This window comes from Schistocerca nitens, chromosome 12 (assembly GCF_023898315.1).
Source record: "Schistocerca nitens isolate TAMUIC-IGC-003100 chromosome 12, iqSchNite1.1, whole genome shotgun sequence".
NCBI classification, from domain to species: domain Eukaryota; kingdom Metazoa; phylum Arthropoda; class Insecta; order Orthoptera; family Acrididae; genus Schistocerca; species Schistocerca nitens.
The window spans coordinates 185,484,439-185,508,023 of NC_064625.1; positions in this window are offsets into that span (position 1 = coordinate 185,484,439).

Here is a 23,585-nt window from a genome sequence, read left to right on the forward strand (position 1 = left end):
CACTGTGCCTTTTATATTCAATTCCGATGCGATTTCTGTGTTTCATCGTCAATGTGAAGGTCCAAGGGATACAGTAAACCTGCACTGGTGCATCGGAATCCAATACTGGTCTCCCAGGAGCCGCTCAAACCACAAACTCTTAGAAAATTCACTCTTCTTGTACTTAAGTCGGCATTGTGCCTTTGATATTCAATTCCGATGCGATTTCTGTGTTTCATCGTCAATGTGAAGGTCCAAGGGATACAGTAAACCTGCACTGGTGCATCGGAATCCAATACTGGTCTCCCAGGAGCCGCTCAAAGCACAAATTCTTAGAAAATTCACTCTTCTTGTACTTGAGTCAGCATTGCGCCTTTGATATTCAATTCCGATGCGATTTCTGTGTTTCATCGTCAATGTGAAGGTCCAAGGGATACAGTAAACCAGCACTGGTGCATCGGAATCCACTACTGGTCTCCCAGGTGCCGCTCAAAAGCACAAACCCATAGAAGATTCACTCTTCTTGTACATAAGTCGGCATTGTGCCTTTTATATTCAATTCCGATGCGATTTCTGTGTTTCATCGTCAATGTGAAGGTCCAAGGGATACAGTAAACCTGCACTGGTGCATCGGAATCCAATACTGGTCTCCCAGAAGCCGCCCAAAGCACAAACTCTTATTTGACTCACTCTTCTTGGACTTAAGTCGGCACTGAGCCTTTTATATTCAATTCCGATGCGATTTCTGTGTTTCATCGTCAATGTGAAGGTCCAAGGGATACAGTAAACCTGCACAGGTGCATCGGAATCCAATACTGGTCTCCCAGGAGCCGCCCAAAGCACAAACTCTTATTTGACTCACTCTTCTTGTACTTAAGTCGGCACTGAGCCTTTTATATTCAATTCCGATGCGATATCTGTGTTTCATCGTCAATGTGAAAGTCCAAGGGATACAGTAAACCTGCACTGATGCATCGGCATCCAATACTGGTCTCCCAGGTGCCGCTCAAAGCACAAACTCTTAGAAAATTCACTCTTCTTGTACTTGAGTCGGCATTGTGCCTTTGATATTCAATTCCGATGCGATTTCTGTGTTTCATCGTCAATGTGAAGGTCCAAGGGATACAGTAAACCTGCACTGGTGCATCGGAATCCACTACTGGTCTCCCAGGTGCCGCTCAAAGCACAAACCCATAGAAGATTCACTCTTCTTGTACATAAGTCGGCATTGTGCCTTTTATATTCAATTCCGATGCGCTTTCTGTGTTTCATCGTCAATGTGAAGGTCCAAGGGATACAGTAAACCTGCACTGGTGCATCGGAATCCAATACTGGTCTCCCAGGAGCCGCCCAAAGCACAAACTCTTATTTGACTCACTCTTCTTGTACTTAAGTCGGCACTGAGCCTTTTATATTCAATTCCGATGCGATTTCTGTGTTTCATCGTCAATGTGAAGGTCCAAGGGATACAGTAAACCTGCACTGGTGCATCGGAATCCAATACTGGTCTCCCAGGAGCCGCCCAAAGCACAAACTCTTATTTGACTCACTCTTCTTGGACTTAAGTCGGCACTGAGCCTTTTATATTCAATTCCGATGCGATTTCTGTGTTTCATCGTCAATGTGAAGGTCCAAGGGATACAGTAAACCTGCACTGGTGCATCGGAATCCAATACTGGTCTCCCAGGAGCCGCCCAAAGCACAAACTCTTATTTGACTCACTCTTCTTGTACTTAAGTCGGCACTGAGCCTTTTATATTCAATTCCGATGCGATTTCTGTGTTTCGTCGTCAATGTGAAGGTCCAAGGGATACAGTTAACCTGCACTGGTGCATCGGAATCCAATACTGGTCTCCCAGGTGCCGCCCAAAGCACAAACCCATAGAAGATTCACTCTTCTTGTACATAAGTCGGCATTGTGCCTTTTATATTCAATTCCGATGCGCTTTCTGTGTTTCATCGTCAATGTGAAGGTCCAAGGGATACAGTAAACCTGCACTGGTGCATCGGAATCCAATACTGGTCCCCAGGAGCCGCCCAAAGCACAAACTCTTATTTGACTCACTCTTCTTGTACTTAAGTCGGCACTGAGCCTTTTATATTCAATTCCGATGCGATTTCTGTGTTTCATCGTCAATGTGAAGGTCCAAGGGATACAGTAAACCTGCACTGGTGCATCGGAATCCAATACTGGTCTCCCAGGAGCCGCTCAAAGCACAAACTATTAGAAAATTCACTCTTCTTGTACTTATGTCGGCATTGTGCCTTTGATATTCAATTCCGATGCGATTTCTGTGTTTCATCGTCAATGTGAAGGTCCAAGGGATACAGTAAACCTGCACTGGTGCATCGGAATCCAATACTGGTCTCCCAGGTGCCGCTCAAAGCACAAACCCATAGAAGATTCACTCTTCATGTACATAAGTCGGCATTGTGCCTTTTATATTCAATTCCGATGCGATTTCTGTGTTTCATCGTCAATGTGAAGGTCCAAGGAATACAGTAAACCTGCACTGGTGCATCGGAATCCAATACTGGTCTCCCAGGAGCCGCCCAAAGCACAAACTCTTATTTGACTCACTCTTCTTGTACTTAAGTCGGCACTGAGCCTTTTATATTCAATTCCGATGCGATTTCTGTGTTTCATCGTCAATGTGAAGGTCCAAGGGATACAGTAAACCTGCACTGGTGCATCGGAATCCAATACTGGTCTCCCAGGAGCCGCTCAAAGCACAAACTCTTAGAAAATTCACTCTTCTTGTACTTAAGTCGGCATTGTGCCTTTGATACTCAATTCCGATGCGATTTCTGTGTTTCATCGTCAATGTGAAGGTCCAAGGGATACAGTAAACCTGCACTGGTGCATCGGAATCCAATACTGGTCTCCCAGGAGCCGCTCAAAGCACAAACTCTTAGAAAATTCACTCTTCTTGTACTTAAGTCTGCATTATGCCTTTGATATTCAATTCCGAAGGGATTTCTGTGTTTCATCGTCAATGAGAAGGTCCAAGGGATACAGTAAACCTGCACCGGTGCATCGGAATCCAATACTGGTCTCCCAGGTGCCGCTCGAAGCACAAACCCATAGAAGATTCACTCTTCTTGTACATAAGTCGGCATTGTGCGTTTTATATTCAATTCCGATGCGATTTCTGTGTTTCATCGTCAATGTGAAGGTCCAAGGGATACAGTAAACCTGCACTGGTGCATCGGAATCCAATACTGGTCTCCCAGGAGCCGCCCAAAGCACAAACTCTTATTTGACTCTCTCTTCTCGTACTTAAGTCGGCACTGAGCCTTTTATATTCAATTCCGATGCGATTTCTGTGTTTCATCGTCAATGTGAAGGTCCAAGGGATACAGTAAACCTGCACTGGTGCATCGGAATCCAATACTGGTCTCCCAGGAGCCGCTCAAAGCACAAACTCTTAGAAAATTCACTCTTCTTGTACTTAAGTCGGCATTGTGCCTTTGATATTCAATTAAGATGCGATTTCTGTGTTTCATCGTCAATGTGAAGGTCCAAGGGATACAGTAAACCTGCACTGGTGCATCGGAATCCAATACTGGTCTCCCAGGTGCCGCTCAAATCACAAACCCATAGAAGATTCACTCTTCTTGTACATAAGTCGGCATTGTGCCTTTTATATTCAATTCCGATGCGATTTCTGTGTTTCATTGTCAATGTGACGGTCCAAGGGATACAGTAAACCTGCACTGGTGCATCGGAATCTAATACTGGTCTCCCAGGAGCCGCTCCAAGCACAATCTCTGAGAAGATTCACTCTTCTTGTAGTTAAGTCGGCACTGTGGCTTTTATATTCAATTCCGATGCGATTTCTGTGTTTCATCGTCAATGTGAAGGTCCAAGGGATACAGTAAACCTGCACTGGTTCATCGGAATCTAATACTGGTCTCCCAGAAGCCGCTCAAGGCACAAATTCGTAGAAGATTCACTCTTCTTGTACTTAAGTCGGCACTGTGGTTTTATATTCAATTCCGATGCGATTTCTGTGTTTCATTGTCAATGTGAAGGTCCTAGGGATACAGTAAACCTGCACTGCTGCATCGGAATCTAATACTGGTCTCCCAGGAGCCGCTCAAACCACAAACTCTTAGGAGACTCACTCTTCTTGTACTTAAGTCGGCATTGTGCCTTTTATATTCAATTCCGATGCGATTTCTGTGTTTCATCGTCAATTTGAAGGTCCAAGGGATACAGTAAATCTGCACTGGTGCATCGGAATCCAATACTGGTCTCCCAGGAGCCGCACAAAGCACAAACTCGTAGAGAACTCACTCTTCTTGTACTTAAGTCGGCACTGTGCCTTTTATATTCAATTCCGATGCGATTTCTGTGTTTCATCGTCAATGTGAAGGAGCAAGGGATACAGTAAACCTGCACTGGTGCATCGGAATCCAATACTGGTCTCCCAGGATAGGCTCAAACTACAAACTCTTAGGAGACTGACTCTTCTTGTACTTAAGTCGGCACTGTGCCTTTTATATTCAATTCCGATGCGATTTCTGTGTTTCATCGTCAATGTGAAGGTCCAAGGGATACAGTAAACCTGCAGTGGTGCATCGGAATCCAATACTGGTCCCCCAGGAGCCGCTCAAACCACAAACTCTTAGGAGACTCACTCTTCTTGTACTTAAGTCGGCACTGTGTCTTTTATATTCAATTCCGATGCGATTTCTGTGTTTCAATGTCAATGTGAAGGTCCAAGGGATACAGTAAACCTGCACTGGTGCATCGGAATCCAATACTGGTCTCCCAGGAGCCGCCCAAAGCAAAAACTCTGAGAAGATTCACTCTTCTTGTACTTACGTCGGCACTGTGCCTTTTATATTCAAATCCGATGCGATTTCTGTGTTTCATCGTCAATGTGAAGGTCCAAGGGATACAGTAAACCTGCACTGGTGCATCGGAATCAAATACTGGTCTCCCAGGAGCCGCCCAAAGCACAAACTCTGAGAAGATTCACTCTTCTTGTACTTAAGTCGGCACTGTGCCTTTTATATTCAATTCCGATGCGATTTCTGTGTTTCATCGTCAATGTGAAGGTCCAAGGGATACAGTAAACCTGCAGTGGTGCATCGGAATCCAATACTGGTCTCCCAGGAGCCGCTCAAACCACAAACTCTTAGGAGACTCACTCTTCTTGTACTTAAGTCGGCACTGTGTCTTTTATATTCAATTCCGATGCGATTTCTGTGTTTCATTGTCAATGTGAAGGTCCAAGGGATACAGTAAATTTGCACTGGTGCATCGGAATCCAATACTGGTCTCCCAGGAGCCGCTCAAACCACAAACTCTTAGCAGACTCACTCTTCTTGTACTTAAGTCGGCACTGTGTCTTTTATATCCAATTCCGATGCGATTTCTGTGTTTCATTGCCAATGTGAAGGTCCAAGGGATACAGTAAACCTGCACTGGTGCATCGGAATCCAATACTGGTCTCCCAGGATTCGCTCAAAGCACAAACTCTTAGGAGACTCACTCTTCTTGTACTTAAGTCGGCATTGTGCCTTTAATATTCAATTCCGATGCGATATCTGTGTTTCATTGTCAATGTGAAGGTCCAAGGGATACAGTAAACCTGCACTGGTGCATCGGAATCCAATACTGGTCTCCCAGGATCCGCTCAAAGCACAAACTCTTAGGAGTCTCACTCTTCTTGTACTTATGTAGGCATTGTGCCTTTTATATTCAATTCTGATGCGATTTCTGTGTTTCATCGTCAATTTGAAGGTCCAAGGGATACAGTAAACCTGCACTGGTGCATCGGAATCCAATACTGGTCTCCCAGGATCCGCTCAAAGCACAAACTCTTAGGAGACTCACTCCTCTTGTACTTAAGTCGGCATTGTGCCTATTATATTCAATTCCGATGCGATTTCTGTGTTTCATCGTCAATTTGAAGGTCCAAGGGATACAGTAAACCTGCACTGGTGCATCGGAATCCAATACTGGTCTCCCAGGAGCCGCTCAAACCACAAACTCTTAGGAGACTCACTCTTCTTGTACTTAAGTCTCCATTGTGCCTTTTATATTCAATTCCGATGCCATTTCTGTGTTTCATCGTCAATGTGAAGGTCCAAGGGATACAGTAAACCTGCACTGGTGCATCGGAATCCAATACTGGTCTCCCAGGAGCCGCCGAAAGCACAAACTCTTAGGAGACTCACTCTTCTTGTACTTAAGTCGGCACTGTGCCTTTTATATTCAATTCCGATGCGATGTCTGTGTTTCATCGTCAATGTGAAGGTCCAAGGGATACAGTAAACCTGCACTGGTGCATCGGAATCCAATACTGGACTCCCAGGAGCCGCTCAAAGCACAAACTCTTAGAAAATTCATTCTTCTTGTACTTGAGTCAGCATTGTTCCTTTGATATTCAATTCCGATGCGATTTCTGTGTTTCATCGTCAATGTGAAGGTCCAAGGGATACAGTAAACCTGCACTGGTGCATCGGAATCCACTACTGGTCTCCCAGGTGCCGCTCAAAAGCACAAACCCATAGAAGATTCACTCTTCTTGTACATAAGTCGGCATTGTGCCTTTTATATTCAATTCCGATGCGATTTCTGTGTTTCATCGTCAATGTGAAGGTCCAAGGGATACAGTAAACCTGCACTGGTGCATCGGAATCCAATACTGGTCTCCCAGAAGCCGCCCAAAGCACAAACTCTTATTTGACTCACTCTTCTTGGACTTAAGTCGGCACTGAGCCTTTTATATTCAATTCCGATGCGATTTCTGTGTTTCATCGTCAATGTGAAGGTCCAAGGGATACAGTAAACCTGCACTGGTGCATCGGAATCCAATACTGGTCTCCCAGGAGCCGCCCAAAGCACAAACTCTTATTTGACTCACTCTTCTTGTACTTAAGTCGGCACTGAGCCTTTTATATTCAATTCCGATGCGATATCTGTGTTTCATCGTAAATGTGAAGGTCCAAGGGATACAGTAAACCTGCACTGGTGCATCGGCATCCAATACTGGTCTCCCAGGTGCCGCTCAAAGCACAAACTCTTAGAAAATTCACTCTTCTTGTACTTGAGTCGGCATTGTGCCTTTGATATTCAATTCCGATGCGATTTCTGTGTTTCATCGTCAATGTGAAGGTCCAAGGGATACAGTAAACCTGCACCGGTGCATCGGAATCCACTACTGGTCTCCCAGGTGCCGCTCAAAGCACAAACCCATAGAAGATTCACTCTTCTTGTACATAAGTCGGCATTGTGCCTTTTATATTCAATTCCGATGCGCTTTCTGTGTTTCATCGTCAATGTGAAGGTCCAAGGGATACAGTAAACCTGCACTGGTGCATCGGAATCCAATACTGGTCTCCCAGGAGCCGCCCAAAGCACAAACTCTTATTTGACTCACTCTTCTTGTACTTAAGTCGGCACTGAGCCTTTTATATTCAATTCCGATGCGATATCTGTGTTTCATCGTAAATGTGAAGGTCCAAGGGATACAGTAAACCTGCACTGGTGCATCGGCATCCAATACTGGTCTCCCAGGTGCCGCTCAAAGCACAAACCCATAGAAGATTCACTCTTCTTGTACATAAGTCGGCATTGTGCCTTTTATATTCAATTCCGATGCGCTTTCTGTGTTTCATCGTCAATGTGAAGGTCCAAGGGATACAGTAAACCTGCACTGGTGCATCGGAATCCAATACTGGTCTCCCAGGAGCCGCCCAAAGCACAAACTCTTATTTGACTCACTCTTCTTGTACTTAAGTCGGCACTGAGCCTTTTATATTCAATTCCGATGCGATTTCTGTGTTTCATCGTCAATGTGAAGGTCCAAGGGATACAGTAAACCTGCACTGGTGCATCGGAATCCAATACTGGTCTCCCAGGAGCCGCCCAAAGCACAAACTCTTATTTGACTCACTCTTCTTGGACTTAAGTCGGCACTGAGCCTTTTATATTCAATTCCGATGCGATTTCTGTGTTTCATCGTCAATGTGAAGGTCCAAGGGATACAGTAAACCTGCACTGGTGCATCGGAATCCAATAGTGGTCTCCCAGGAGCCGCCCAAAGCACAAACTCTTATTTGACTCACTCTTCTTGTACTTAAGTCGGCACTGAGCTTTTTATATTCAATTCCGATGCGATTTCTGTGTTTCATCGTCAATGTGAAGGTCCAAGGGATACAGTAAACCTGCACTGGTGCATCGGAATCCAATACTGGTCTCCCAGGTGCCGCCCAAAGCACAAACCCATAGAAGATTCACTCTTCTTGTACATAAGTCGGCATTGTGCCTTTTATATTCAATTCCGATGCGCTTTCTGTGTTTCATCGTCAATGTGAAGGTCCAAGGGATACAGTAAACCTGCACTGGTGCATCGGAATCCAATACTGGTCCCCAGGAGCCGCCCAAAGCACAAACTCTTATTTGACTCACTCTTCTTGTACTTAAGTCGGCACTGAGCCTTTTATATTCAATTCCGATGCGATTTCTGTGTTTCATCGTCAATGTGAAGGTCCAAGGGATACAGTAAACCTGCACTGGTGCATCGGAATCCAATACTGGTCTCCCAGGAGCCGCTCAAAGCACAAACTCTTAGAAAATTCACTCTTCTTGTACTTATGTCGGCATTGTGCCTTTGATATTCAATTCCGATGCGATTTCTGTGTTTCATCGTCAATGTGAAGGTCCAAGGGATACAGTAAACCTGCACTCGTGCATCGGAATCCAATACTGGTCTCCCAGGTGCCGCTCAAAGCACAAACCCATAGAAGATTCACTCTTCATGTACATAAGTCGGCATTGTGCCTTTTATATTCAATTCCGATGCGATTTCTGTGTTTCATCGTCAATGTGAAGGTCCAAGGGATACAGTAAACCTGCACTGGTGCATCGGAATCCAATACTGGTCTCCCAGGAGCCGCCCAAAGCACAAACTCTTATTTGACTCACTCTTCTTGTACTTAAGTCGGCACTGAGCCTTTTATATTCAATTCCGATGCGATTTCTGTGTTTCATCGTCAATGTGAAGGTCCAAGGGATACAGTAAACCTGCACTGGTGCATCGGAATCCAATACTGGTCTCCCAGGAGCCGCTCAAAGCACAAACTCTTAGAAAATTCACTCTTCTTGTACTTAAGTCGGCATTGTGCCTTTGATATTCAATTAAGATGCGATTTCTGTGTTTCATCGTCAATGTGAAGGTCCAAGGGATACAGTAAACCTGCACTGGTGCATCGGAATCCAATACTGGTCTCCCAGGTGCCGCTCAAATCACAAACCCATAGAAGATTCACTCTTCTTGTACATAAGTCGGCATTGTGCCTTTTATATTCAATTCCGATGCGATTTCTGTGTTTCATTGTCAATGTGACGGTCCAAGGGATACAGTAAACCTGCACTGGTGCATCGGAATCTAATACTGGTCTCCCAGGAGCCGCTCCAAGCACAATCTCTGAGAAGATTCACTCTTCTTGTAGTTAAGTCGGCACTGTGGCTTTTATATTCAATTCCGATGCGATTTCTGTGTTTCATCGTCAATGTGAAGGTCCAAGGGATACAGTAAACCTGCACTGGTTCATCGGAATCTAATACTGGTCTCCCAGAAGCCGCTCAAAGCACAAATTCGTAGAAGATTCACTCTTCTTGTACTTAAGTCGGCACTGTGGTTTTATATTCAATTCCGATGCGATTTCTGTGTTTCATTGTCAATGTGAAGGTCCTAGGGATACAGTAAACCTGCACTGCTGCATCGGAATCTAATACTGGTCTCCCAGGAGCCGCTCAAACCACAAACTCTTAGGAGACTCACTCTTCTTGTACTTAAGTCGGCATTGTGCCTTTTATATTCAATTCCGATGCGATTTCTGTGTTTCATCGTCAATTTGAAGGTCCAAGGGATACAGTAAATCTGCACTGGTGCATCGGAATCCAATACTGGTCTCCCAGGAGCCGCACAAAGCACAAACTCGTAGAAGACTCACTCTTCTTGTACTTAAGTCGGCACTGTGCCTTTTATATTCAATTCCGATGCGATTTCTGTGTTTCATCGTCAATGTGAAGGAGCAAGGGATACAGTAAACCTGCACTGGTGCATCGGAATCCAATACTGGTCTCCCAGGATAGGCTCAAACTACAAACTCTTAGGAGACTCACTCTTCTTGTACTTAAGTCGGCACTGTGCCTTTTATATTCAATTCCGATGCGATTTCTGTGTTTCATCGTCAATGTGAAGGTCCAAGGGATACAGTAAACCTGCAGTGGTGCATCGGAATCCAATACTGGTCCCCCAGGAGCCGCTCAAACCACAAACTCTTAGGAGACTCACTCTTCTTGTACTTAAGTCGGCACTGTGTCTTTTATATTCAATTCCGATGCGATTTCTGTGTTTCAATGTCAATGTGAAGGTCCAAGGGATACAGTAAACCTGCACTGGTGCATCGGAATCCAATACTGGTCTCCCAGGAGCCGCCCAAAGCAAAAACTCTGAGAAGATTCACTCTTCTTGTACTTACGTCGGCACTGTGCCTTTTATATTCAAATCCGATGCGATTTCTGTGTTTCATCGTCAATGTGAAGGTCCAAGGGATACAGTAAACCTGCACTGGTGCATCGGAATCAAATACTGGTCTCCCAGGAGCCGCCCAAAGCACAAACTCGGAGAAGATTCACTCTTCTTGTACTTAAGTCGGCACTGTGCCTTTTATATTCAATTCCGATGCGATTTCTGTGTTTCATCGTCAATGTGAAGGTCCAAGGGATACAGTAAACCTGCAGTGGTGCATCGGAATCCAATACTGGTCTCCCAGGAGCCGCTCAAACCACAAACTCTTAGGAGACTCACTCTTCTTGTACTTAAGTCGGCACTGTGTCTTTTATATTCAATTCCGATGCGATTTCTGTGTTTCATTGTCAATGTGAAGGTCCAAGGGATACAGTAAATTTGCACTGGTGCATCGGAATCCAATACTGGTCTCCCAGGAGCCGCTCAAACCACAAACTCTTAGCAGACTCACTCTTCTTGTACTTAAGTCGGCACTGTGTCTTTTATATCCAATTCCGATGCGATTTCTGTGTTTCATTGCCAATGTGAAGGTCCAAGGGATACAGTAAACCTGCACTGGTGCATCGGAATCCAATACTGGTCTCCCAGGATTCGCTCAAAGCACAAACTCTTAGGAGACTCACTCTTCTTGTACTTAAGTCGGCATTGTGCCTTTAATATTCAATTCCGATGCGATATCTGTGTTTCATTGTCAATGTGAAGGTCCAAGGGATACAGTAAACCTGCACTGGTGCATCGGAATCCAATACTGGTCTCCCAGGATCCGCTCAAAGCACAAACTCTTAGGAGTCTCACTCTTCTTGTACTTATGTAGGCATTGTGCCTTTTATATTCAATTCTGATGCGATTTCTGTGTTTCATCGTCATTTTGAAGGTCCAAGGGATACAGTAAACCTGCACTGGTGCATCGGAATCCAATACTGGTCTCCCAGGATCCGCTCAAAGCACAAACTCTTAGGAGACTCACTCCTCTTGTACTTAAGTCGGCATTGCGCCTTTTATATTCAATTCCGATGCGATTTCTGTGTTTCATCGTCAATTTGAAGGTCCAAGGGATACAGTAAACCTGCACTGGTGCATCGGAATCCAATACTGGTCCCCCAGGAGCCGCTCAAACCACAAACTCTTAGGAGACTCACTCTTCTTCTACTTAAGTCGGCACTGTGTCTTTTATATTCAATTCCGATGCGATTTCTGTGTTTCAATGTCAATGTGAAGGTCCAAGGGATACAGTAAACCTGCACTGGTGCATCGGAATCCAATACTGGTCTCCCAGGAGCCGCCCAAAGCAAAAACTCTGAGAAGATTCACTCTTCTTGTACTTACGTCGGCACTGTGCCTTTTATATTCAAATCCGATGCGATTTCTGTGTTTCATCGTCAATGTGAAGGTCCAAGGGATACAGTAAACCTGCACTGGTGCATCGGAATCAAATACTGGTCTCCCAGGAGCCGCCCAAAGCACAAACTCGGAGAAGATTCACTCTTCTTGTACTTAAGTCGGCACTGTGCCTTTTATATTCAATTCCGATGCGATTTCTGTGTTTCATCGTCAATGTGAAGGTCCAAGGGATACAGTAAACCTGCAGTGGTGCATCGGAATCCAATACTGGTCTCCCAGGAGCCGCTCAAACCACAAACTCTTAGGAGACTCACTCTTCTTGTACTTAAGTCGGCACTGTGTCTTTTATATTCAATTCCGATGCGATTTCTGTGTTTCATTGTCAATGTGAAGGTCCAAGGGATACAGTAAATTTGCACTGGTGCATCGGAATCCAATACTGGTCTCCCAGGAGCCGCTCAAACCACAAACTCTTAGCAGACTCACTCTTCTTGTACTTAAGTCGGCACTGTGTCTTTTATATCCAATTCCGATGCGATTTCTGTGTTTCATTGCCAATGTGAAGGTCCAAGGGATACAGTAAACCTGCACTGGTGCATCGGAATCCAATACTGGTCTCCCAGGATTCGCTCAAAGCACAAACTCTTAGGAGACTCACTCTTCTTGTACTTAAGTCGGCATTGTGCCTTTAATATTCAATTCCGATGCGATATCTGTGTTTCATTGTCAATGTGAAGGTCCAAGGGATACAGTAAACCTGCACTGGTGCATCGGAATCCAATACTGGTCTCCCAGGATCCGCTCAAAGCACAAACTCTTAGGAGTCTCACTCTTCTTGTACTTATGTAGGCATTGTGCCTTTTATATTCAATTCTGATGCGATTTCTGTGTTTCATCGTCAATTTGAAGGTCCAAGGGATACAGTAAACCTGCACTGGTGCATCGGAATCCAATACTGGTCTCCCAGGATCCGCTCAAAGCACAAACTCTTAGGAGACTCACTCCTCTTGTACTTAAGTCGGCATTGCGCCTTTTATATTCAATTCCGATGCGATTTCTGTGTTTCATCGTCAATTTGAAGGTCCAAGGGATACAGTAAACCTGCACTGGTGCATCGGAATCCAATACTGGTCTCCCAGGAGCCGCTCAAAGCACAAACTCTTAGAAAATTCACTCTTCTTGTACTTGAGTCAGCATTGTGCCTTTGATATTCAATTCCGATGTGATTTCTGTGTTTCATCGTCAATGTGAAGGTCCAAGGGATACAGTAAACCTGCACTGGTGCATCGGAATCCACTACTGGTCTCCCAGGTGCCGCTCAAAAGCACAAACCCATAGAAGATTCACTCTTCTTGTACATAAGTCGGCATTGTGCCTTTTATATTCAATTCCGATGCGATTTCTGTGTTTCATCGTCAATGTGAAGGTCCAAGGGATACAGTAAACCTGCACTGGTGCATCGGAATCCAATACTGGTCTCCCAGAAGCCGCCCAAAGCACAAACTCTTATTTGACTCACTCTTCTTGGACTTAAGTCGGCACTGAGCCTTTTATATTCAATTCCGATGCGATTTCTGTGTTTCATCGTCAATGTGAAAATCCAAGGGATACAGTAAACCTGCACTGGTGCATCGGAATCCAATACTGGTCTCCCAGGAGCCGCCCAAAGCACAAACTCTTATTTGACTCACTCTTCTTGTACTTAAGTCGGCACTGAGCCTTTTATATTCAATTCCGATGCGATATCTGTGTTTCATCGTAAATGTGAAGGTCCAAGGGATACAGTAAACCTGCACTGGTGCATCGGCATCCAATACTGGTCTCCCAGGTGCCGCTCAAAGCACAAACTCTTAGAAAATTCACTCTTCTTGTACTTGAGTCGGCATTGTGCCTTTGATATTCAATTCCGAGGCGATTTCTGTGTTTCATCGTCAATGTGAAGGTCCAAGGGATACAGTAAACCTGCACTGGTGCATCGGAATCCACTACTGGTCTCCCAGGTGCCGCTCAAAGCACAAACCCATAGAAGATTCACTCTTCTTGTACATAAGTCGGCATTGTGCCTTTTATATTCAATTCCGATGCGCTTTCTGTGTTTCATCGTCAATGTGAAGGTCCAAGGGATACAGTAAACCTGCACTGGTGCATCGGAATCCAATACTGGTCTCCCAGGAGCCGCCCAAAGCACAAACTCTTATTTGACTCACTCTTCTTGTACTTAAGTCGGCACTGAGCCTTTTATATTCAATTCCGATGCGATTTCTGTGTTTCATCGTCAATGTGAAGGTCCAAGGGATACAGTAAACCTGCACTGGTGCATCGGAATCCAATACTGGTCTCCCAGGAGCCGCCCAAAGCACAAACTCTTATTTGACTCACTCTTCTTGGACTTACGTCGGCACTGTGCCTTTTATATTCAATTCCGATGCGATTTCTGTGTTTCATCGTCAATGTGAAGGTCCAAGGGATACAGTAAAATTGCACTGGTGCATCGGAATCCAATACTGGTCTCCCAGGAGCCGCCCAAAGCACAAACTCTTATTTGACTCACTCTTCTTGTACTTAAGTCGGCACTGAGCCTTTTATATTCAATTCCGATGCGATTTCTGTGTTTCATCGTCAATGTGAAGGTCCAAGGGATACAGTAAACCTGCACTGGTGCATCGGAATCCAATACTGGTCTCCCAGGTGCCGCCCAAAGCACAAACCCATAGAAGATTCACTCTTCTTGTACATAAGTCGGCATTGTGCCTTTTATATTCAATTCCGATGCGCTTTCTGTGTTTCATCGTCAATGTGAAGGTCCAAGGGATACAGTAAACCTGCACTGGTGCATCGGAATCCAATACTGGTCTCCCAGGAGCCGCCCAAAGCACAAACTCTTATTTGACTCACTCTTCTTGGACTTACGTCGGCACTGTGCCTTTTATATTCAATTCCGATGCGATTTCTGTGTTTCATTGCCAATGTGAAGGTCCAAGGGATACAGTAAACCTGCACTGGTGCATCGGAATCCAATACTGGTCTCCCAGGATTCGCTCAAAGCACAAACTCTTAGGAGACTCACTCTTCTTGTACTTAAGTCGGCATTGTGCCTTTAATATTCAATTCCAATGCGATATCTGTGTTTCATTGTCAATGTGATGGTCCAAGGGATACAGTAAACCTGCACTGGTGCATCGGAATCCAATACTGGTCTCCCAGGATCCGCTCAAAGCACAAACTCTTAGGAGTCTCACTCTTCTTGTACTTATGTAGGCATTGTGCCTTTTATATTCAATTCTGATGCGATTTCTGTGTTTCATCGTCAATTTGAAGGTCCAAGGGATACAGTAAACCTGCACTGGTGCATCGGAATCCAATACTGGTCTCCCAGGATCCGCTCAAACCACAAACTCTTAGGAGACTCACTCCTCTTGTACTTAAGTCGGCATTGTGCCTTTTATATTCAATTCCGATGCGATTTCTGTGTTTCATCGTCAATTTGAAGGTCCAAGGGATACAGTAAACCTGCACTGGTGCATCGGAATCCAATACTGGTCTCCCAGGAGCCGCTCAAACCACAAACTCTTAGGAGACTCACTCTTCTTGTACTTAAGTCTCCATTGTGCCTTTTATATTCAATTCCGATGCCATTTCTGTGTTTCATCGTCAATGTGAAGGTCCAAGGGATACAGTAAACCTGCACTGGTGCATCGGAATCCAATACTGGTCTCCCAGGAGCCGCCGAAAGCACAAACTCTTAGGAGACTCACTCTTCTTGTACTTAAGTCGGCACTGTGCCTTTTATATTCAATTCCGATGCGATTTCTGTGTTTCATCATCAATGTGAAGGTCCAAGGGATACAGTAAACCTGCACTGGTGCATCGGAATCCAATACTGGTCTCCCAGGAGCCGCTCAAACCACAAACTCTTAGAAAATTCACTCTTCTTGTACTTAAGTCGGCATTGTGCCTTTGATATTCAATTCCGATGCGATTTCTGTGTTTCATCGTCAATGTGAAGGTCCAAGGGATACAGTAAACCTGCACTGGTGCATCGGAATCCAATACTGGTCTCCCAGGAGCCGCTCAAAGCACAAACTCTTAGAAAATTCATTCTTCTTGTACTTGAGTCAGCATTGTTCCTTTGATATTCAATTCCGATGCGATTTCTGTGTTTCATCGTCAATGTGAAGGTCCAAGGGATACAGTAAACCTGCACTGGTGCATCGGAATCCACTACTGGTCTCCCAGGTGCCGCTCAAAAGCACAAACCCATAGAAGATTCACTCTTCTTGTACATAAGTCGGCATTGTGCCTTTTATATTCAATTCCGATGCGATTTCTGTGTTTCATCGTCAATGTGAAGGTCCAAGGGATACAGTAAACCTGCACTGGTGCATCGGAATCCAATACTGGTCTCCCAGAAGCCGCCCAAAGCACAAACTCTTATTTGACTCACTCTTCTTGGACTTAAGTCGGCACTGAGCCTTTTATATTCAATTCCGATGCGATTTCTGTGTTTCATCGTCAATGTGAAGGTCCAAGGGATACAGTAAACCTGCACTGGTGCATCGGAATCCAATACTGGTCTCCCAGGAGCCGCCCAAAGCACAAACTCTTATTTGACTCACTCTTCTTGTACTTAATTCGGCACTGAGCCTTTTATATTCAATTCCGATGCGATATCTGTGTTTCATCGTAAATGTGAAGGTCCAAGGGATACAGTAAACCTGCACTGGTGCATCGGCATCCAATACTGGTCTCCCAGGTGCCGCTCAAAGCACAAACTCTTAGAAAATTCACTCTTCTTGTACTTGAGTCGGCATTGTGCCTTTGATATTCAATTCCGATGCGATTTCTGTGTTTCATCGTCAATGTGAAGGTCCAAGGGATACAGTAAACCTGCACTGGTGCATCGGAATCCACTACTGGTCTCCCAGGTGCCGCTCAAAGCACAAACCCATAGAAGATTCACTCTTCTTGTACATAAGTCGGCATTGTGCCTTTTATATTCAATTCCGATGCGCTTTCTGTGTTTCATCGTCAATGTGAAGGTCCAAGGGATACAGTAAACCTGCACTGGTGCATCGGAATCCAATACTGGTCTCCCAGGAGCCGCCCAAAGCACAAACTCTTATTTGACTCACTCTTCTTGTACTTAAGTCGGCACTGAGCCTTTTATATTCAATTCCGATGCGATATCTGTGTTTCATCGTAAATGTGAAGGTCCAAGGGATACAGTAAACCTGCACTGGTGCATCGGCATCCAATACTGGTCTCCCAGGTGCCGCTCAAAGCACAAACCCATAGAAGATTCACTCTTCTTGTACATAAGTCGGCATTGTGCCTTTTATATTCAATTCCGATGCGCTTTCTGTGTTTCATCGTCAATGTGAAGGTCCAAGGGATACAGTAAACCTGCACTGGTGCATCGGAATCCAATACTGGTCTCCCAGGAGCCGCCCAAAGCACAAACTCTTATTTGACTCACTCTTCTTGTACTTAAGTCGGCACTGAGCCTTTTATATTCAATTCCGATGCGATTTCTGTGTTTCATCGTCAATGTGAAGGTCCAAGGGATACAGTAAACCTGCACTGGTGCATCGGAATCCAATACTGGTCTCCCAGGAGCCGCCCAAAGCACAAACTCTTATTTGACTCACTCTTCTTGGACTTAAGTCGGCACTGAGCCTTTTATATTCAATTCCGATGCGATTTCTGTGTTTCATCGTCAATGTGAAGGTCCAAGGGATACAGTAAACCTGCACTGGTGCATCGGAATCCAATAGTGGTCTCCCAGGAGCCGCCCAAAGCACAAACTCTTATTTGACTCACTCTTCTTGTACTTAAGTCGGCACTGAGCTTTTTATATTCAATTCCGATGCGATTTCTGTGTTTCATCGTCAATGTGAAGGTCCAAGGGATACAGTAAACCTGCACTGGTGCATCGGAATCCAATACTGGTCTCCCAGGTGCCGCCCAAAGCACAAACCCATAGAAGATTCACTCTTCTTGTACATAAGTCGGCATTGTGCCTTTTATATTCAATTCCGATGCGCTTTCTGTGTTTCATCGTCAATGTGAAGGTCCAAGGGATACAGTAAACCTGCACTGGTGCATCGGAATCCAATACTGGTCCCCAGGAGCCGCCCAAAGCACAAACTCTTATTTGACTCACTCTTCTTGGACTTAAGTCGGCACTGAGCCTTTTATATTCAATTCCGATGCGATTTCTGTGTTTCATCGTCAATGTGAAAATCCAAGGGATACAGTAAACCTGCACTGGTGCATCGGAATCCAATACTGGTCTCCCAGGAGCCGCCCAAAGCACAAACTCTTATTTGACTCACTCTTCTTGTACTTAAGTCGGCACTGAGCCTTTTATATTCAATTCCGATGCGATATCTGTGTTTCATCGTAAATGTGAAGGTCCAAGGGATACAGTAAACCTGCACTGGTGCATCGGCATCCAATACTGGTCTCCCAGGTGCCGCTCAAAGCACAAACTCTTAGAAAATTCACTCTTCTTGTACTTGAGTCGGCATTGTGCCTTTGATATTCAATTCCGAGGCGATTTCTGTGTTTCATCGTCAATGTGAAGGTCCAAGGGATACAGTAAACCTGCACTGGTGCATCGGAATCCACTACTGGTCTCCCAGGTGCCGCTCAAAGCACAAACCCATAGAAGATTCACTCTTCTTGTACATAAGTCGGCATTGTGCCTTTTATATTCAATTCCGATGCGCTTTCTGTGTTTCATCGTCAATGTGAAGGTCCAAGGGATACAGTAAACCTGCACTGGTGCATCGGAATCCAATACTGGTCTCCCAGGAGCCGCCCAAAGCACAAACTCTTATTTGACTCACTCTTCTTGTACTTAAGTCGGCACTGAGCCTTTTATATTCAATTCCGATGCGATTTCTGTGTTTCATCGTCAATGTGAAGGTCCAAGGGATACAGTAAACCTGCACTGGTGCATCGGAATCCAATACTGGTCTCCCAGGAGCCGCCCAAAGCACAAACTCTTATTTGACTCACTCTTCTTGGACTTACGTCGGCACTGTGCCTTTTATATTCAATTCCGATGCGATTTCTGTGTTTCATCGTCAATGTGAAGGTCCAAGGGATACAGTAAAATTGCACTGGTGCATCGGAATCCAATACTGGTCTCCCAGGAGCCGCCCAAAGCACAAACTCTTATTTGACTCACTCTTCTTGTACTTAAGTCGGCACTGAGCCTTTTATATTCAATTCCGATGCGATTTCTGTGTTTCATCGTCAATGTGAAGGTCCAAGGGATACAGTAAACCTGCACTGGTGCATCGGAATCCAATACTGGTCTCCCAGGTGCCGCCCAAAGCACAAACCCATAGAAGATTCACTCTTCTTGTACATAAGTCGGCATTGTGCCTTTTATATTCAATTCCGATGCGCTTTCTGTGTTTCATCGTCAATGTGAAGGTCCAAGGGATACAGTAAACCTGCACTGGTGCATCGGAATCCAATACTGGTCTCCCAGGAGCCGCCCAAAGCACAAACTCTTATTTGACTCACTCTTCTTGGACTTACGTCGGCACTGTGCCTTTTATATTCAATTCCGATGCGATTTCTGTGTTTCATTGCCAATGTGAAGGTCCAAGGGATACAGTAAACCTGCACTGGTGCATCGGAATCCAATACTGGTCTCCCAGGATTCGCTCAAAGCACAAACTCTTAGGAGACTCACTCTTCTTGTACTTAAGTCGGCATTGTGCCTTTAATATTCAATTCCAATGCGATATCTGTGTTTCATTGTCAATGTGAAGGTCCAAGGGATACAGTAAACCTGCACTGGTGCATCGGAATCCAATACTGGTCTCCCAGGATTCGCTCAAAGCACAAACTCTTAGGAGACTCACTCTTCTTGTACTTAAGTCGGCATTGTGCCTTTAATATTCAATTCCAATGCGATATCTGTGTTTCATCGTCAATGTGAAGGTCCAAGGGATACAGTAAACCTGCACTGGTGCATCGGAATCCACTACTGGTCTCCCAGGTGCCGCTCAAAGCACAAACCCATAGAAGATTCACTCTTCTTGTACATAAGTCGGCATTGTGCCTTTTATATTCAATTCCGATGCGCTTTCTGTGTTTCATCGTCAATGTGAAGGTCCAAGGGATACAGTAAACCTGCACTGGTGCATCGGAATCCAATACTGGTCTCCCAGGAGCCGCCCAAAGCACAAACTCTTATTTGACTCACTCTTCTTGTACTTAAGTCGGCACTGAGCCTTTTATATTCAATTCCGATGCGATATCTGTGTTTCATCGTAAATGTGAAGGTCCAAGGGATACAGTAAACCTGCACTGGTGCATCGGCATCCAATACTGGTCTCCCAGGTGCCGCTCAAAGCACAAACCCATAGAAGATTCACTCTTCTTGTACATAAGTCGGCATTGTGCCTTTTATATTCAATTCCGATGCGCTTTCTGTGTTTCATCGTCAATGTGAAGGTCCAAGGGATACAGTAAACCTGCACTGGTGCATCGGAATCCAATACTGGTCTCCCAGGAGCCGCCCAAAGCACAAACTCTTATTTGACTCACTCTTCTTGTACTTAAGTCGGCACTGAGCCTTTTATATTCAATTCCGATGCGATTTCTGTGTTTCATCGTCAATGTGAAGGTCCAAGGGATACAGTAAACCTGCACTGGTGCATCGGAATCCAATACTGGTCTCCCAGGAGCCGCCCAAAGCACAAACTCTTATTTGACTCACTCTTCTTGGACTTAAGTCGGCACTGAGCCTTTTATATTCAATTCCGATGCGATTTCTGTGTTTCATCGTCAATGTGAAGGTCCAAGGGATACAGTAAACCTGCACTGGTGCATCGGAATCCAATAGTGGTCTCCCAGGAGCCGCCCAAAGCACAAACTCTTATTTGACTCACTCTTCTTGTACTTAAGTCGGCACTGAGCTTTTTATATTCAATTCCGATGCGATTTCTGTGTTTCATCGTCAATGTGAAGGTCCAAGGGATACAGTAAACCTGCACTGGTGCATCGGAATCCAATACTGGTCTCCCAGGTGCCGCCCAAAGCACAAACCCATAGAAGATTCACTCTTCTTGTACATAAGTCGGCATTGTGCCTTTTATATTCAATTCCGATGCGCTTTCTGTGTTTCATCGTCAATGTGAAGGTCCAAGGGATACAGTAAACCTGCACTGGTGCATCGGAATCCAATACTGGTCCCCAGGAGCCGCCCAAAGCACAAACTCTTATTTGACTCACTCTTCTTGGACTTAAGTCGGCACTGAGCCTTTTATATTCAATTCCGATGCGATTTCTGTGTTTCATCGTCAATGTGAAAATCCAAGGGATACAGTAAACCTGCACTGGTGCATCGGAATCCAATACTGGTCTCCCAGGAGCCGCCCAAAGCACAAACTCTTATTTGACTCACTCTTCTTGTACTTAAGTCGGCACTGAGCCTTTTATATTCAATTCCGATGCGATATCTGTGTTTCATCGTAAATGTGAAGGTCCAAGGGATACAGTAAACCTGCACTGGTGCATCGGCATCCAATACTGGTCTCCCAGGTGCCGCTCAAAGCACAAACTCTTAGAAAATTCACTCTTCTTGTACTTGAGTCGGCATTGTGCCTTTGATATTCAATTCCGAGGCGATTTCTGTGTTTCATCGTCAATGTGAAGGTCCAAGGGATACAGTAAACCTGCACTGGTGCATCGGAATCCACTACTGGTCTCCCAGGTGCCGCTCAAAGCACAAACCCATAGAAGATTCACTCTTCTTGTACATAAGTCGGCATTGTGCCTTTTATATTCAATTCCGATGCGCTTTCTGTGTTTCATCGTCAATGTGAAGGTCCAAGGGATACAGTAAACCTGCACTGGTGCATCGGAATCCAATACTGGTCTCCCAGGAGCCGCCCAAAGCACAAACTCTTATTTGACTCACTCTTCTTGTACTTAAGTCGGCACTGAGCCTTTTATATTCAATTCCGATGCGATTTCTGTGTTTCATCGTCAATGTGAAGGTCCAAGGGATACAGTAAACCTGCACTGGTGCATCGGAATCCAATACTGGTCTCCCAGGAGCCGCCCAAAGCACAAACTCTTATTTGACTCACTCTTCTTGGACTTACGTCGGCACTGTGCCTTTTATATTCAATTCCGATGCGATTTCTGTGTTTCATCGTCAATGTGAAGGTCCAAGGGATACAGTAAAATTGCACTGGTGCATCGGAATCCAATACTGGTCTCCCAGGAGCCGCCCAAAGCACAAACTCTTATTTGACTCACTCTTCTTGTACTTAAGTCGGCACTGAGCCTTTTATATTCAATTCCGATGCGATTTCTGTGTTTCATCGTCAATGTGAAGGTCCAAGGGATACAGTAAACCTGCACTGGTGCATCGGAATCCAATACTGGTCTCCCAGGTGCCGCCCAAAGCACAAACCCATAGAAGATTCACTCTTCTTGTACATAAGTCGGCATTGTGCCTTTTATATTCAATTCCGATGCGCTTTCTGTGTTTCATCGTCAATGTGAAGGTCCAAGGGATACAGTAAACCTGCACTGGTGCATCGGAATCCAATACTGGTCTCCCAGGAGCCGCCCAAAGCACAAACTCTTATTTGACTCACTCTTCTTGGACTTACGTCGGCACTGTGCCTTTTATATTCAATTCCGATGCGATTTCTGTGTTTCATTGCCAATGTGAAGGTCCAAGGGATACAGTAAACCTGCACTGGTGCATCGGAATCCAATACTGGTCTCCCAGGATTCGCTCAAAGCACAAACTCTTAGGAGACTCACTCTTCTTGTACTTAAGTCGGCATTGTGCCTTTAATATTCAATTCCAATGCGATATCTGTGTTTCATTGTCAATGTGAAGGTCCAAGGGATACAGTAAACCTGCACTGGTGCATCGGAATCCAATACTGGTCTCCCAGGATCCGCTCAAAGCACAAACTCTTAGGAGTCTCACTCTTCTTGTACTTATGTAGGCATTGTGCCTTTTATATTCAATTCTGATGCGATTTCTGTGTTTCATCGTCAATTTGAAGGTCCAAGGGATACAGTAAACCTGCACTGGTGCATCGGAATCCAATACTGGTCTCCCAGGATCCGCTCAAACCACAAACTCTTAGGAGACTCACTCCTCTTGTACTTAAGTCGGCATTGTGCCTTTTATATTCAATTCCGATGCGATTTCTGTGTTTCATCGTCAATTTGAAGGTCCAAGGGATACAGTAAACCTGCACTGGTGCATCGGAATCCAATACTGGTCTCCCAGGAGCCGCTCAAACCACAAACTCTTAGGAGACTCACTCTTCTTGTACTTAAGTCTCCATTGTGCCTTTTATATTCAATTCCGATGCCATTTCTGTGTTTCATCGTCAATGTGAAGGTCCAAGGGATACAGTAAACCTGCACTGGTGCATCGGAATCCAATACTGGTCTCCCAGGAGCCGCCGAAAGCACAAACTCTTAGGAGACTCACTCTTCTTGTACTTAAGTCGGCACTGTGCCTTTTATATTCAATTCCGATGCGATTTCTGTGTTTCATCATCAATGTGAAGGTCCAAGGGATACAGTAAACCTGCACTGGTGCATCGGAATCCAATACTGGTCTCCCAGGAGCCGCTCAAACCACAAACTCTTAGAAAATTCACTCTTCTTGTACTTAAGTCGGCATTGTGCCTTTGATATTCAATT